The following is a 17,837-nucleotide window of genomic DNA, read 5'->3' as shown; positions in this document are numbered from 1 at the left end:
AGTAATGAACCAGAACACAACAGCGATTAGCCGGCCTGATCTACAACCACTGTGGAGTGACCACTCACAACAACACACAACAGAGCAGAGGCCAGAAGAACGCAGCTCTGGGAAAACAGCGGGACCCTCAGGACGAAGCAGAGGAACCTCAGATGGAGAAATGAAGGCGCTCTGGTCAAAACAAGCATGTCGTGATGAAACTGGCTACAGGTCAAACACAAACCGAGCGTAAAAGAAAAGTCTGACAAAGAATCCGATTCATAAAGACCAACTTCCGCCCTCAACACCAGGGAAGCCGAGCCGGCAACACGTTTGGCTTTCCTGGAGGCTCGAGGCTCCATGAAACCATACGGTTCCTTTCTGTAAATGCTTTCTTCAGTTTCTTTAAAGTTTACAATGCCAATCAAAATCAGCTAAATATCAGATTTAGGTTGTTGATTATATTATTACCAAACTGCTCTATAGACTACTCTCCAATTTCATTAAAGCAAAAGGAGAACGGAGAGCTTCACTTCTTCACTCAGCAAGTAAAGCGTGAACACTGAGAGCTTCTGTGAGTAACTCAGGTGCCCAAGATGTTGGTGAAGCAGAAGACAAACTAAACCTTTTGATATTTGTCTCAAAGGACTGGTTGCTAGGAGACAGGAGTCAACAGTCAGTGTTCAAACGACTTCGTGTCGCCTATGAAAGTTGGCAAAAAGCAGAGAGGAAACAAAACGGGAAGATAAATCAGTTTCATACCTGTTCAAACTCATTCATTGACTTTCAAATAAATCAAAACGGAATGGTCTCTGAAGGCCTCAAATCCTCAGGCCATCCTAACCTGGGTTTTCTTTCCAGGTTGGTTAATCTTGCTCTAGTGGATGTTTAATATACATGTACAAAGGATGTCCTGCGAATAACTTTCCAGTGTCTACTACACAGTCAATGCCTTTTGCCAGCAATACCCTCAATATAACCTGGACTCTCCTAATCTTGCGTCAGAAGAACATAAGCAGTGCCCTCGCTAATCACAGGCTGATGCTGTCCAGCCCTTTGTCCACTGCTTTAATAAAACTATACTTCCCTAACGTCTAGCAGAGTGAAAGCTGACCATCAAGCGAATGCTAATCTAGCAAGAATAACTCGGCTCAGTCCATCCATCTGTTTCCTCATTCATCTGCTCTTCCGTTACGTCTAATCGGTCATGCCAGCATTCTCTGGATGCACATCCAGCGGTAAAGTGAATAAGGAACCTTCTTTAAGGCGTCCCAGGGCTGCCGCAACCACAGGGCTGAGCAGGCATTTGGCCCACCACTTTCCAAAGTACTGGGGTGAAGACCCACCACCTTCTGATTGGCTGATCTCCATTTCTCTAACGTAACCACGAAAAAAAAACGTAACCATGGTCCAGGAAAAATCGGTCTCAGTCTACTTCTAGTGACCCCTGACTCACTTCCCAGCTCATTTCACTCTTTAAAGTGCTCATTTCGTTGAGCAACATGAGCTGCTCTTAGTGACGGCAGAGCAATACGATTCATTTGGAGATGCTTTTGATTTTGGTTCATGGATCTCAGAGCGTATTTTTGGCCAAGCATCAGCGACTTGTTGGTTAAATTCAAGTTGGTGGGGCTCCCAAGTGACACAACCGTGTAAGCTGTCGCCAGGAGGTCGCGAGTTTGATCCCTGATGCAGCTGCCGCCGTCCATGCCGGGAGTCCAAGAGAGCACAGTTGTCCTGACTCTGGGTGGGTAGGATGGCCCCCCGTCTCCCCAGCGCAATTCTAGCCAACGCAGGAGTCTGTTAGTTGACTTAGCAGGACTGGCGGTCAGCGTTCTCCTCCAAGCGTGTTCGGCCATCCAATGACATCACGTGAGCAGCAGTTCGAAAAGATGCGGCGACGCTTCACAGGTCTCGGAGAAAGCCTGTGTTAGCCTTCGCCCTCCTAACACCGGTGGCGTTGTGTGATCGGAGGAGTCCTAACTAGTGGGTGGTTTTGGATCCGTCTAAAACTGGGGAGAAATTTGGGGGAAAAATCGAATTGGTAAACCAATCATAAAGAAGCAGATATCAAGTAAGGGTCATTATTATTACTGCCTTGTTTCTGACACCCATAGTGACAATTTTCTGTTTTTTTCTCTTTTCACGATGGCAAATGTGAGAATAACAGAGCGCTCGTATCCCTGCAAAAGCTCGGGTCCACTTCATGCACTGCAGTGTAAAACCAACCGAACCGAATGTAAAAGATACAATATCTCAAAAAACCCAAACTCTGGTTCGGACCTTAGCAAAAGAACTGGGTGTGAAAACAGCCTGATGTTCTTCAGAGACGTCAGGCAGAAAAGTTTGCTGTCTGAGTTTGACCCCAGTGCAGTGCAGAGTCAAAGCAAACAGATACAGCATGACATGAAATGCAGTTTTAGTAAGTCAGTCAGTGGTTTAGTCCCTCAGCCACTCCTGAGACGTCCCCATGTAAAAGACGGCCAAGGTTTATTAGAGAGTGGACACAGCAGGGTCTCTACAACACAATCTGCACATTGTCTCTGCCCAAAGAAAAACAAGTATCTCCAAAAGAGTGACTTTACAGGAGAGGACAAAAACACTCTCACGTTTCAATGTGAGTTAGTGTAAAGAGATTTTATTCCAGGTGATTTTAGAGCGTTTCTATTGGTCCAGTCATAAAGGACAGCTGGTGTGCTGAAATAATGAAAAGTAAAAATCGACAGAAATGGAGATACATGGTTGTTTCTCAGACAGCGACGATATGCAGAGCCCGTTTCACTAATTTCGCTCACTCTGTTGCATTTAGTTCTGCTTCAGTGATGTAGCAGGCTCAGCATGTTGGACTGAGACATGTCAATCACCCTCAGTCATTAGAATATTAGGCCACGCCTAGACAGGCAGTCCTCTAAACCAGGCATGCCAAAGTGGGGACCCTCCAGGCCAAAGTGCAGCGGAGATCAGCGTCTACCCTCATCTAACACTCTGAATTCAGCTGATGAGCTAAATCAGCTGATTAATGAGGCAGCGAGCTGAAGTCTGCAGTGTTTTGGCCCGCGAGGACTGGAGCCTGACACGTGCATTAAAGTGTGTTTTATTATGTTTCTTGCTCTTTTTATTTATGCACTGCTGCATGATTAACATAGCACCCTATTTTAGAGTCATTTACCATTTTACACCACGTTCTCTGAGACTTAAAAACATAGCTGGTTTTATTCAAACAGTTTGGATCGCTGCCATAACAGACTCCACTCCCGCAATCCTGATCTACGCAAAGATGCCTGGCGACATTAACAGAACTTCTGAATTCAGAATGAATAAACAGACTTTCTCCACGTGCTTGAGCTCATTGGTTCCAGCAGGACTGCTCTTGGTCCTATCGGCTGAGACAGCACTGTACTTATTTCTCGAGACATGTGAGAGCAGGCAGTAGCAGCAATCTGTGTTTAATGACCCGAGGCCAAAAGCTGAGGAGACTCCAACATGCATCACGCCGACCACTGAACCTCTCCCCTTTTCATTAGCTGACGGCTGTAAAGATCAAGCGGCCGACTGGAACCCCTCGGGTAATGGAAAATCTGAGCATTTAATAGAAGTAAGAAAGACAAATTCTCCAGTGGAGGTTTCAATAATGACAGAAGGACCTCAAACACAGCCTGTGATCAGCCATGAACCGTGACTGAATGGAAATCATTGCTGGAGCCACAACACAGGTCCAGCCTCATGGCTCATGCTGCCAGGGAACAAGCTGCTGTCTGCGCTGTAAACCAGGGCACAACAACTTCTCAACTCTTCTTTATCTTATTCTGATTTTGCTAGTTCATTATTTCAGGCTTTTCTTTTGTGTCTCTGTACTTCTGAATTTTAATTGCAGTAAAAAGCAGTAATTGAACTGGGGGGGTGGGGAGGGTGGGGTGCTTGGGGAGGGGTCTGTGAGCTCCTCATAAGAGTGAGTGAGACCCCCAATGAGAAACAAAATCGAAATGGGGGGGGGCCTTCCGATGTTATTTCCTTGAATAAAATGTGAATTTCCATACATTTACGTTTACGGCATTTGGCTGACGCTCTTCATTAAATTAAATCAAAATTTACTCATTTACTCAGGTGGTGTTAGGGGTCTTGCCCAAGGACTCTTATTGTTATAGTGTAGGGTGCTTATCCAGAGTCTACGGCCTAGAAGGCAGAGGTGTTACCCACTACACCAACCAACCACAGTCCAGACAAAGTCAATGTCCTCAGACGAGGACCATTTTCTTTACTGTCCTTTTCCTAGACTGCATCTCAAACCGCTGAGGAAATTTAGAGATACTTGTCAGTGACATCCATAAACACACACCAAATAAACGCAGAATAAAAGGTTTGGACACACAAACAAGTCAGACGTCGCAGCTTGCGAGCAGCCAGGAGTCTTTCTGTTCATAATTAGGGAGTGTTCACTCAGTCTTCCTGCGGAGCTCTTATATCATGAACAGTGTGCTTCATACCGCCGCCGCTCCCTTTCATATCCAAACACCACCTCAAAAATGTGTAACCCAGCTGTGCGTTTAGATTGCGAGTTCGGAGACGACGACTCCTCGTCAGTATCCAATGCGACGCCAGTCACCAGCTCATCTGAAGAGGAAGCCGCCGATACTCATCCCACACAAAGGCCTGCCGATTCCTGCTTATCAAGCTGCTATTTTTGCGCAACACCAGTTTTGTTTCTCTGCTGTTTTTCCCGTCGTGCAGTTAAACAGAGATCTGAATATCAAAATTTGGCAGAATGAACACCGATGCCCAGATCAGAGGTTCAGCACAGTTCACAGATCGGACCTAAAGAAGGGGGACGGAACCAGAGCAGGGCCACACAGGCTCAGTAAAGCAGTCAGAAGACTGTCACGAATGTCCCTCTGTAATCTCAGGTGCACGAGGGAAAGGCAGCACACTCACCTGTGGCGCTGGACACGTGTCTAAAACAGCAAATAATATGAAAGCTTGCTCACTCACAACAATACTACTACTACTAGTACTACTACTATTAATAATAATAATAATAATAATAATAATACCATCTTAAAAAAGAGAATACATTAATTGCCCTAAAGTAATTATTTATTAAAGATTATCTCTATTTATTTATTAATTGAGCTTACAGGACAGTATGAATTCTTTCAGGCCAGAAAACCTTTTAGTCCACATCCCTGATCAGGCAGCTTAATGTTGAATGCTGCCGGTTTTGGAGTTGGGAAGCAGTTTTTCTTCATGTTGTGTCTAGAAATAAAGGTTCTAGACTGTCTCTGGGTCAGTTCCCCTCTCGTCACTGGGGTGGAACCCTCCATCTCAGTGCCTTCAGTCAGGGAACATAACTGAACCATAATCCACTGAGATGATCTGTTCTAAGCTGGACTGACTCCACACACCCCGCCTCGCCTCGCCTCCAGGCTTTTACTCTACTGCTCTGTTTTAAAACATTCGGTTATGAAAAGGAACAAATACCAACTTTTCACCTGGAGAACCTGATTTAAGCTCCGCAATCAGACCTTAGAACCACTGTAGAACCTCCTGGAGGCCCACTGTCCAGCGCCACCTTTCAGTGTTTCCCCAACACGCCTGATCCAACTAATCGGGTCAGTGACAGTCCCCTACTGAGTTGATGTTTAAGGGTGTTACAGCGAGGAAAAGGTTCAGATGTGCAGGTCAGTGTGTCTCCAGGACCAGGACTGAGAAACACAGACCTACAGACCTAGAAGAAAGAAAAAAGGCAAATTCTGAGAAGAACCAGTTCACAAGATAACGATCATACTCAAAACGTGTGAAGATAAAAGAGCAAGAGGACGACCAGCTACAAGGTGGAGGGACACAATCAGAGGAGTCATGAGCCAGAAGCTTGAAATAGTGAGAAACAAATATTCTGAACAAAATTCGAAAGAATCAAAACGATGACTGTATCCACGCTGTACGGCTCACTAATGAGGTCAGAGCTGGGACGTGGGGCTTTGTGGAGAGGGACGTGGATGTGTTGGGGTGATCTGTGCTGATTAGTGCAAACGCTGACGCTTAAACTGGGCAGTCATATTACTATTAATACATTACCGATTATTCATTCATCACCTCTAACTGCTCAACCCAGACATGATGACGGGAGCAGAGAATCCCAGACGACCCTGTCCCCTGCAACTGCCTCCAGCTCTTTTCCGTATTATTGATCATTAATATTAATAATTATTGTTCATTTGTTTCATTATGTTATGATAATATTATTATTAACAGAATGCTTATTCTCAATGATGCACACTGTCACAGTTTTGCAGGCCTTGTGTTTTCAAGTGCAGTAAAAATAGAAGCACTGGGTTATAAAGTTACAGCTACAGTAGTTGTGTGTTAAACTTTGGGCGCAATATTTAACTTATTGGGAATAAAATAAAAAATGTGGCCCATGCAAACATTTCATGTGTTATGTTTTTCTTCCAATAGTAATCGTGCATTAAAATGTGCAGAACAAAAACAACAAAATGTCACCAGGGATGTTCGGATTTTTGCACATGACTTCGCATGTTGCTGCTGTCGGAACAAAACCTCGTATCTCCATTTTTGCCATTTTTCAGTTTTTGACATAATTTGAAAACGCCTGTTAGTCTTTACATTGTGTGTAAATTCCATGACAAATGGACCAAAAGAAACGGCCCTGGGGCTGGGGAAAAACTCTGCTTGCATTGACTTACATTAGAAGTACAGTAGGTTTTTTCCTTCTCCTGTATAGTTACTGTTTTGGAGATACGAGGTTTTGGTCCAACAACAGCGACATGTCTTTACTTCCGTCTTGCTGTTGTTACTCTCTGTAATATGTGCTGTCTCCTCAAGGTAAAAGCAAAATGAAACGGAAAGCATTATTATTATCATTATTTCAATAGCTTGGTCATCATGATGAGCTCATTCAGGCGGTTAGTGTAGAACTGGTGATGAACAGTTTGACATGAGATTTCAAGTCGAGTCAAAATGTCCGGGTGCAATCCCCAGTGAGCATCGCCAAGGGTGACGGTGGCAAGACAAGAGCAACGGGAAGGAACACCACCCTCCTCTGCACAACACTGGATGACAGAACAGTAACGGAGCCGCATGAACAGAGGACGTGATTTTACCATTAACAAACACTGCCTCTCAGAGTAACAGCGAGAATCAGTCACTGTCTCCCGTGAAAACCAGTGAAAATGAGAGTTACACCCATAAACATCAGTGTGAGAAGCCCATCACGATGACCTGCTAGTCAGCCCACGTGGAGAGCTCAGTGTATTGTGGGGCAGGTGAAGCAGCGTCTGGGACTGAACAGTCCGAGTCTGTGCTGCAACAGGATCATCAGGAGGGTGAGTGACACGCAGCGGTGGACGAAGTACACAGACCACGTCCTTGAGTTAAAGCAGATACCCAAGGTAAAATATTCCTCCAGTACAAGTAAAAAAACTAAAAAATGTAGGAGGAAAAAGTCGGAGATTAGACTCTGAAATGTAGTGGAGTGAAAGGAAAAAGTCGCCCAGAACGGAGAAACTTCAGTACAGATACACCAAAAATACTAAAGTACAGAAACTAATTACATTTACTCAGTTACTCAGTTACTCAGTTACTCAGATACTCAGTTACTGTCCACCTCTGGTGACATGCAGGTGAACCTGTCTGAACAGCTTAAAAAAAAGAGTTGATTTTTTTTCAGGTGGTCAGCAGCCACAACGGAACGCAGAGGTCTCCTTAAGGTCAGCGGAGAAGACGCCAATTTGGAGCCACAATCTAAATTCACTGAAACGGACGGGTTAGTATTCAGCCCTGCGGCAACAGGAGCTGCTGAAGGACAACGACACAAACACAGCAGCTGCATCTGAAGCCTACCTGCAGGCTACACAGCGGCCAAAACAGAGCTCCAGACAAAACAGCAGCAAAAAGAATTATGTTGAATTATACGGCAGAATTATGTTGAAAAAATGAAAAACATTAAAAAAGGAGATACGAGGTTTTCTTCCAACAACATCGAGGTTTTGTTGATTTTTCTACAAATTTTAGTGAGAACACATTTAAATGCTGCATTTTTAATGCAGATTTTACTGCAAATTTCAATTCACTTGCTGAATGTGACAGATTTAAAATATATATATATATATATAGAATAAAGTGGCTGGTATAGTGCAGTGAGTAACACGTCTGCCAGGTTTTTCCAAATCATGTCAAAAAATGTAATCTGAGATAAGCTTTTCTTCCGACAGCAGCAACATTTATTATTATTATTAGTAGTAGTAGTAGTAGTTATTATTAGAATTATTATTATTATTATTATTATTATTATAGTTCAGTTCTACAAGCTTGGATATCAATCGGATGAGCACCACCACTTGTATAAAAATGCCATATGTAAGTGTGTAGAGGGTGTGAACTTATTTTCACCTAGAAACTTGACCTGCAATCTGACCAGGAGTGGCCAAACATGGGTTTATCATATCTGTGATGTTATACAGCCCAAAACCCTCAATTTACACATATATTCTGCTTCAGGGAAGCAGGAGAACCTGCACTACTGCTGCAAACAAGGGTGTAGTATATAGTACTAATCCAGACAGCCCCTCTAATGACTGACTGCTGACCGCTGTGTGATCTCCACAGAAAAGCTCTGACCAATAGAATGGGACGCTCTAGTGCTGCTGCATGTGACGAAGGTCACCATGACCAGTGTCAAGCGTGGGCTAGAGGGTATAAAGCCCCCCAGCATTGGGCTGTGGAACAGTGGAACTGTCTTCTCTGGAGTGATGGAGCTCCACCCAGAACCTTTGTGATGATTATTGATCCAGAACTGACCATCCAACATCAGTGCCTGACCTCACTAATGTTCAATCAAATCCTCACAGCAGTCTAGTGTAAAGCCTTCCCAGAAGAGTAGAGGCTGTTACTGCAGCACAGACTCACTGCTAACACCTTCAATTCAGGAGAAATGCTGGATCAGCAGGTGTCCGCAAACATTTGGACATGAAGCGTTTATTCATAGAAGAGTGAAAGATAAAAGAATCAACTTTTAACCCACAATCAGCTTTTAACTCCTTTTCTTTGGGGTTGAATTTCACTCTGTTCTGCTTGGCTGCTGCTCACACCTCACACTTCACAGCTTTAAGCATTTCATTTTACACCAAAAGGACCCAAACAGAGGAGAACGGAGTCCAACAGAACCTCAGTTCTTAGGCTGATAGAAGCTGGAGCAACTTAGAAGTTCCACTGCGGTTCTGCGGGACTGGAGGAATTCTGGGACCTGACAGGTCTTTACTCCGGCTGGTTTAGGGAAGTTGTTTAATAACAACAAGCATATTTATATTTACCTTTCATACAGAAAACACAGCACAGAGAGCTTCACAGCAGTAGAACAGTAGATACCATAACGAAAGAGCCGAAGACACGACTAAGAAATAAGAATAACAATCAATCAATTAATCAATCAATCAATCAATCAATCAATCAAAGAGACGAAGAAGCAGCTGTTACTGATCAAACGCCAACCTAAATAAACACGTTTAGTTTGTAAACGTGGTCAGAGGCACTGAAGGCAAAAGAAAAGGGACGTTTATCTGAACTGGACTTACTGTTTCCTTTCAGTGCTTTCACTGCTGGACGGCACTGGGAGTCTCACTACTGACACAGTAAAGCTGTCTCTCTCACTCTCTCTCACTGTCTCTCTCACTGTCTCTCTCTCACTGTCTCTCTCACTGTCTCTCACTCTCTCTCACTCTCTCTCACTGTCTCTCTCACTGTCTCTCTCTCACTGTCTCTCTCACTGTCTCTCACTGTCTCTCACTGTCTCTCTCACTGTCTCTCTCACTGTCTCTCACTGTCTCTCTCACTCTCTCTCTCTCACTGTCTCTCTCACTGTCTCTCTCTCACTGTCTCTCTCACTGTCTCTCACTCTCTCTCACTCTCTCTCACTGTCTCTCTCACTGTCTCTCTCTCACTGTCTCTCTCACTGTCTCTCACTCTCTCTCACTGTCTCTCTCACTGTCTCTCTCACTGTCTCTCACTGTCTCTCTCACTCTCTCTCTCTCACTGTCTCTCTCACTCTCTCTCACTCTCTCTCTCACTCTCTCTCACTGTCTCTCTCACTGTCTCTCTCTCACTGTCTCTCTCACTCTCTCTCACTGTCTCTCTCACTCTCTCTCACTGTCTCTCTCTCACTGTCTCTTTCTCACTGTCTGTCTCTCACTGTCTCTCTCTCACTGTCTCTCACTCTCTCTCACTGTCTCTCTCACTGTCTCTCACTATCTCTCTCTCACTGTCTCTCACTCTCTCTCACTGTCTCTCTCACTGTCTCTCTCACTGTCTCTCTCTCACTGTCTCTCACTCTCTCTCACTGTCTCTCTCACTGTCTCTCTCTCACTGTCTCTCACTCTCTCTCACTGTCTCTCTCACTGTCTCTCTCTCACTGTCTCTCTCACTGTCTCTCTCTCACTGTCTCTCTCACTGTTTCTCTCACTGTATCTCTCTCTCAGTCTCTCTCTCTCTCACTCTCTCTCTCACTCTCTCTTCCTCTCGTTCTGTCTCTCTCACTGTCTGTCTCTCTCTCTGTCTCTCTCTGTCACTGAAAAACTCTCTCATTGTCTGTCTCTCTCTGTCTTTCACTGTTTCTCACTGTCTCTCACTCAGTGTCTCTCACTGTCTGTCACTCACTGTCTCTCTCTCTCTCTCAGTGTTTCTCACTGTCTCTCTCTCTCTCAGTGTTTCTCACTGTCTCTCTCTCTTACTGTCTGTCTCACTCACTGTCTCTCATTGTCTCTCTCTCACTCACTGTCTATCTCACTGTCTCTCTCACTGTCTGTCACTCACTGTCTCTCTCTCTCAGTGTTTCTCACTGTCTCTCTCACTCACTGTCTCTCATTGTCTCTCTCTCACTCAGTCTATCTCACTGTCTCTCTCAATCACTCATTCTCTCTTTCACTGTCTCTGTCTCTCACTGTCTCTCTCTCTGACTGTCTCTCTCACCGTCTCTCTCACTCAGTCTCTGTTGCTATCTCTCTCTCTCTCACTGTCTCTCTCTCTGTCTCTGTCTCTCTCACTGTCTCTCTCTCTGACTGTCACTGTCTCTGTATCTCTCTCTGTCTCTCTCACTCTCTTTCTCTCATTCTGTCTCTCTCTCTCACTGTCTTTCTCTCTTTGTCTCTCCCTGTCTCTCTCACTGTCACTAACTGTCTCTCTCTCTCTCACTGTCTGTCTCTCTCTCTCTCACTGTTGCATGTCTCTCTCTCACTGCCACTGTATCTCTCTAACTGTCTTTCTCTGTCTCTCTCTCTCACTGTCTCTCTTGCTGTCTCTCTCTCACTGTCTCTCTCTCTCTCTCTGACTGTCTCTCTCAATGTCTCTGTTGCTGTCTTTCTCTCTCACTGTCTCTCTCTTTCTGTCTCTCACTGTCTCTCTCTATCTCTCTCACTCTCTTTCTCTCATTCTGTCTCTCTCTCACTGTCTCTCCCTCACTGTCTCTCTCTCTGTCACTCACTGTCTCTCTCTCTCTATCTCACTGTCTCTCTCTGTCTCTCTCACTGTCTCACTGCCACTGTCTCTCTCTAACTGTCTTTCTTTCTGTCTCTCTCTCACTGTCTCTCTCTCTTACTTACTCTCACTGTCTTTCTCACTGTCTCTCTCTCACTGTCTCTGTTGCTGTCTTTCTCTCTCACTGTCTCTCTCATTGTCTCTCTCACTCACTGTCTCTCCCACTGTCTCTCTCTCTCTGACTGTCTCTCTCACCATCTCTCTCTCTCTGACTGTCTCTCTGACTGTCTCTCTCACTGTCTCTCACTGTCTCTCACTGTCTCTATCTCTCTCTGTCTCTTTCACTCTCTTTCTCTCGTTCTGTCTCTCTCACTGTCGGTCTCTCTCTCTCACTGTCTCTCTCTGTCTCTCACTGTCTCTCTCTGTCTGTCTCTCTCACTGACTCACTGTCTCTCTCACTGTCTCTCTCACTGTCTCTCTCTTTCTGTCTCTCAATGTCTCTCTCTCACTGTCTCTATCTCACTGTCTCTCTCACTCACTGTCTCTCTCATTGTCTCTCTCAACCACTCAGTCTTTCTTTCACTGTCTCTCTCTCTCACTGTCTCTCTCCCTCTGTCTCTCTTGCTGTCTCTCTCTCACCGTCTCTCATTGTCTCTCTCTCACCGTCTCTCTCACTGTCTTTGTTGCTGTCTCTCTCTCTCACTGTCTCTCTCACAATGTCTCTCACCGTCTCTCTCTCACCGTCTCTCTCACTGTTTCTCACTGTCTCTCTCTCTAACTGTCTCTCTCACTCACTGTCTCTCATTGTCTCTCTCACTCACTGTCTCTCTCTCACTGTCTCTCTATCTCACTGTTAGTCACTCACTGTCTCTCTCTCTGACTGTTTCTCACTGTCTCTCTCTGTCTCTCTCACTGTCTCTCTCATTGTCTCTCTCACGGTCTCTCTCACGGTCTCTCTCACTGTCTCTCTCTCTGAGTGTCTCTCTCTCTCACTGTCTCTCTGTCTCTCTCACTCTTTCTCTCATTCTGTCTCTCTCTCTCACTGTCTCTCTCTCTGTCACTCACTGTCTCTCTCTGTCACTCACTGTCTCTCTCTCTCTATCTCACTGTCTCTCTCTCACTGTCTCTCACTGTCTCTCTCATTGTCTCTCTTACTCACTGTCTGTCTCACTGTCTCTCTCACTCATTGTCTCTCTCACCGTCTCTCTCTCACTGTCTCTCTCTCTCACCATCTCTCTCAGCGTCTCTCTCACTGTCTCTATCTCTCTCTGTCTCTCTCACTTTCTCGTTCTGTCTCTCTCACTGTCTCTCCCTCACTGTCTCTCTGTCTCTCTCATTGTCTCACTGACTGTCTCTCTCACCGTCTCTCTCTCTCACTGTCTCGCTCTCTCACTGTCTCTCACTGTCTCTCTCTCACCATCTCTCTCACTGTCTTTGTTGCTGTCTCTCTCTCACTGCCTCTCACTGTCTCTCTCATTGTTTCTCTCACTCACTGTCTCTCTCACCGTCTCTCTCACTGCCTCTCTCTTTCTGTCTCTCACTGTCTCTCTCTGTTTCTCACTCTCTTTCTCTCGTTCAGTCTCTCTCACTGTCTGTCTCTCTCCCTCACTGTCTCTCTCACCATCTCTCTCACTCACTGTCTCTCTCTTTCTGTCTCTCACTGTCTCTCTCTGTCTCTCACTCTCTTTCTCTCGTTCTGTCTCTCTCACTGTCTGTCTCTCTCTCTCACTGTCTCTCCCTCACTGTCTCTCTCTGTCTGTCTCTCTCACTGACTCTCTCACTCACTGTCTTTCTCTCTCACTCTCACTGTCTCTCACTCACTGTCTCTCTCATTGTCTCTCTCTCTCTCAATCACTCACTCTCTCAGTCACTGTCTCTCTCATTGTCTCTCTCTCACTGTCTCTCATTGTCTCTGTCTCTCAATCACTCAGTGTCTCTCTCACTGTCTCTCTCTCACTCACTGTCTCTCTCTCTCACGGTCTCTCTCTTTCTCACTCATTGTCTCTCTCACTGTCTCTCTATTTCTCAGTCATTGTCTCTCTCAATCACTCAGTCTCTCTCTCACTGTCTCTCTCACTCACTGTCTGTCTCTCTCACTCACTCTCTCACTGTCTCTCTCTCACTCACTGTCTCTCACTCACTCACACACAAATACACTCGTTCACTGATGAACAGAAGAAACTCCAAAATTCTAAATTCTGCTGATTCTGTTTAGATGTGGAAGTTCAGCTCAGGATCCATCGCTTATCGTGAGACAACAGCCTCTCTCTCTCTCTTTATATCTCACCATCTTTCTCTCTCTCTCTCTCACTGTATATCTCTGTATATCTCTCTCTCTCTCTCTGTGTCTCTCTCTCTCTGTGTCTCTCTCTCACTGTATATCTATCCATCTCTCTCTCTCTCTCTCTCTGTCTCTCTCACTGTATATCTATCCATCTCTCTCTGTCTCTCTCACTGTATATCTATCCATCTCTCTCTCTCTCTCTCTCTCTCTCTCTCTCTCTCACTGTATATCTATCCATCTCTCTCTCTCTCTCTCTCTCTCACTGTATATCTATCCATCTCTCTCTCTCTGTCTCTCTCTCTCTCTCTCTCTCTCTCTCTCTCTCTGTGTGTCTCTCTCTCTCTCTCTGTGTGTGTGTGTGTCTCTCTCTCTCACCGTATATCTCTCCATCTTTCTCTCTCTCTCACTGTATATCTCTCCATCTCTCTCTCTCTATCTCTGTCTCTCTCTCTCTCTCTCGCTGTGTCTGTCTCTCTCTCTCTGTGTCTGTCTCTCTCTCTCACTGTATATCTATCCATCTCTCTCTCTCTCTCTCTCTGTGTCTCTCTCTCTCTGTGTCTCTCTCTCTCACTGTATATCTATCCATCTCTCTCTCTCTCTCTGTGTCTCTCTCACTGTATATCTATCCATCTCTCTCTCTCTCTCTCTCTCTCTCTCTCTCTCTCTCTCTGTATATCTATCCATCTCTCTCTCTCTCTCTCTCTCTCTCACTGTATATCTATCCATCTCTCTCTCTCTCTCTCTCTCTCTCTCTCTCTCTCTCATTGGAGCGGAATGAATCACACGTGCCGGAGTCTGTGTGTTGCAGAGTCGCTGCACCGCGTCTCAGTTTGCAGAGCCACGAGCGACGGAGACAGTCAGTCAGTCAGACAGGCAGACAGACAGACAGGCAGACAGACAGACAGACAGGCAGCAGGAACACCGGAGCTCAGCTCTGCTTACCGGGGAAAGGAGAAGTGCGGCGCGCGAGCGGCTGAGCGCGAACTTCCATGGGTTTCCTGCTCGGTCACTTCCCATCAAACCTCCGCGGCGAGATTCCCTCCACGCGGCTCCACTCGCGCTCCCGCTCCTCCGGCTCAGCGCGAGGCTCCTCCCGGCGCGGCCGCCGCTGCTGTGAGGAGTTCACGCGCCTTGTTTGTTTTCCCCCCCACACTCACATTGCCACAGGCCACGCCCACGTGTTATTTCATTGGCTAGCTGTATCGTCTCCTCCGCGCCTTGGCTCGTGCAGTCTGCCTCCTACACTGTGATTGACTAGTAAAGCCCCGCCTCCTGCACTGTGATTGACTAGTAAAGCCCCACCTCCTGCACTGTGATTGACTAGTAAAGCCCCACCTCCTGCACAGTTATTGAATAGTAAAGCCCCACCTCCTGCACTGTGATTGACTAGTAAAGCCCCACCTCCTGCACTGTGATTGACTAGTAAAGCCACGCCTCCTGCACAGTTATTGAATAGTAAAGCCCCACCTCCTGCACAGTTATTGAATAGTAAAGCCCCGCCTCCTGCGCTGTGACTGAATAGTAAAGCCCCACCTCCTGCACAGTTATTGAATAGTAAAGCCCCGCCTCCTGCGCTGTGACTGAATAGTAAAGCCCCACCTCCTGCACAGTTATTGAATAGTAAAGCCCCACCTCCTGCACAGTTATTAAATAGTAAAGCCACGCCTCCTGCACTGTGATTAAATAGTAAAGCCACACCTCCTGCACAGTTATTGAATAGTAAAGCCCCGCCTCCTGCGCTGTGACTGAATAGTAAAGCCCCACCTCCTGCACAGTTATTGACTAGTAAAGCCCCACCTCCTGCACAGTTATTGAATAGTAAAGCCCCGCCTCCTGCGCTGTGACTGAATAGTAAAGCCCCACCTCCTGCACAGTTATGGAATAGTAAAGCCCCACCTCCTGCACAGTTATTGAATAGTAAAGCCCCACCTCCTGCACTGTGATTAAATAGTAAAGCCACGCCTCCTGCACAGTTATTGAATAGTAAAGCCCCGCCTCCTGCACTGTGACTGAATAGTAAAGCCCCGCCTCCTGCACAGTTATTGAATAGTAAAGCCCCACCTCCTGCACTGTGATTAAATAGTAAAGCCACGCCTCCTGCACAGTTATTGAATAGTAAAGCCCCGCCTCCTGCACTGTGACTGAATAGTAAAGCCACGCCTCCTGCACAGTTATTGAATAGTAAAGCCCCACCTCCTGCACTGTGATTAAATTGTAAAGCCCCACCTCCTGCAGTGTTACTGAATAGTAAAGCCCCGCCTCCTGCACTGTGACTGAATAGTAAAGCTCCGCCTCCTGCACAGTTATTGAATAGTAAAGCCCCACCTCCTGCACAGTTATTGAATAGTAAAGCCACGCCTCCTGCACTGTGATTAAATAGTAAAGCCACGCCTCCTGCGCTGTGACTGAATAGTAAAGCCCCACCTCCTGCAGTGTTACTGAATAGTAAAGCCCCACCTCCTGCACAGTTATTGAATAGTAAAGCCCCACCTCCTGCACAGTTATTGAATAGTAAAGCCCCACCTCCTGCACAGTTATTGAATAGTAAAGCCCCGCCTCCTGCACTGTGACTGAATAGTAAAGCCCCGCCTCCTGCACAGTTATTGAATAGTAAAGCCCCACCTCCTGCACTGTGATTAAATAGTAAAGCCACGCCTCCTGCACAGTTATTGAATAGTAAAGCCCCGCCTCCTGCACTGTGACTGAATAGTAAAGCCACGCCTCCTGCACAGTTATTGAATAGTAAAGCCCCACCTCCTGCACTGTGATTAAATTGTAAAGCCCCACCTCCTGCAGTGTTACTGAATAGTAAAGCCCCGCCTCCTGCACTGTGACTGAATAGTAAAGCTCCGCCTCCTGCACAGTTATTGAATAGTAAAGCCCCACCTCCTGCACAGTTATTGAATAGTAAAGCCCCACCTCCTGCACAGTTATTGAATAGTAAAGCCACGCCTCCTGCACTGTGATTAAATAGTAAAGCCACGCCTCCTGCGCTGTGACTGAATAGTAAAGCCCCACCTCCTGCAGTGTTACTGAATAGTAAAGCCCCACCTCCTGCACAGTTATTGAATAGTAAAGCCCCACCTCCTGCACAGTTATTGAATAGTAAAGCCCCACCTCCTGCACAGTTATTGAATAGTAAAGCCACGCCTCCTGCACTGTGATTAAATAGTAAAGCCACGCCTCCTGCACAGTTATTGAATAGTAAAGCCCCACCTCCTGCACAGTTATTGAATAGTAAAGCCCCACCTCCTGCACAGTTATTGAATAGTAAAGCCCCACCTCCTGCACTGTGATTAAATAGTAAAGCCCCGCCTCCTGCACTGTGATTAAATAGTAAAGCCCCGCCTCCTGCACTGTGATTAAATAGTAAAGCCCCACCTCCTGCACTGTGATTAAATAGTAAAGCCCCACCTCCTGCACAGTTATTGAATAGTAAAGCCACGCCTCCTGCACTGTGATTAAATAGTAAAGCCACGCCTCCTGCACAGTTATTGAATAGTAAAGCCCCACCTCCTGCACAGTTATTGAATAGTAAAGCCCCACCTCCTGCACAGTTATTGAATAGTAAAGCCCCACCTCCTGCACAGTTATTGAATAGTAAAGCCCCGCCTCCTGCACTGTGATTAAATAGTAAAGCCCCACCTCCTGCACTGTGATTAAATAGTAAAGCCCCGCCTCCTGCACTGTGATTAAATAGTAAAGCCCCGCCTCCTGCACTGTGATTAAATAGTAAAGCCCCGCCTCCTGCAGTGTTACTGAATAGTATGTTACTGAACTTTTGCCATTCACAAATCTGCAATACTGGATCATTTTCCTCAATATATAGATGACCAGGTCTGATATGTCTGATATTTCTGCCTCATTTGTTTGATTTGGTTCTCTTCGACTACTATTAGGACTTGTGGGAACATCTGATGAAGCTTTAGATCAAATTTCTGCAGAAATATAGAAAATTCTAAAGGGTTCACTTTCATGCAGAACTGTACATGCAAACGATCAGTTAAACAGCCCCTTCCCATATGATATTTTACGTTGGGGGTCTCGACTTTAACTCAGGTACATGGTTTGCTTGTAACGGTGTTAGGACTGA

At 45.9% G+C, this 17,837-nt stretch overlaps 1 protein-coding gene across 1 annotated transcript in view; it reads right to left on the bottom strand.

Annotated features, from left to right (window-relative positions):
• LOC108411180 (carbohydrate sulfotransferase 15-like) overlaps positions 1-14,905 on the bottom strand; it is a 106,589-nt gene extending 91,684 nt beyond the window's left edge. Inside the window, exon 1 of the mRNA XM_037544454.1 lies at positions 14,687-14,905. The gene's annotated coding sequence lies outside the window, so the exon portion shown is untranslated. The remainder of the gene's footprint in view (positions 1-14,686) is intronic.
• Between the last annotated feature and the right edge of the window lie 2,932 nt (positions 14,906-17,837).

This window comes from Pygocentrus nattereri, chromosome 13 (assembly GCF_015220715.1).
Source record: "Pygocentrus nattereri isolate fPygNat1 chromosome 13, fPygNat1.pri, whole genome shotgun sequence".
NCBI classification, from domain to species: domain Eukaryota; kingdom Metazoa; phylum Chordata; class Actinopteri; order Characiformes; family Serrasalmidae; genus Pygocentrus; species Pygocentrus nattereri.
The sequence above is the reverse complement of the archived record's forward strand: the minus strand, read 5'-3'. Positions and strand labels throughout refer to the sequence as shown.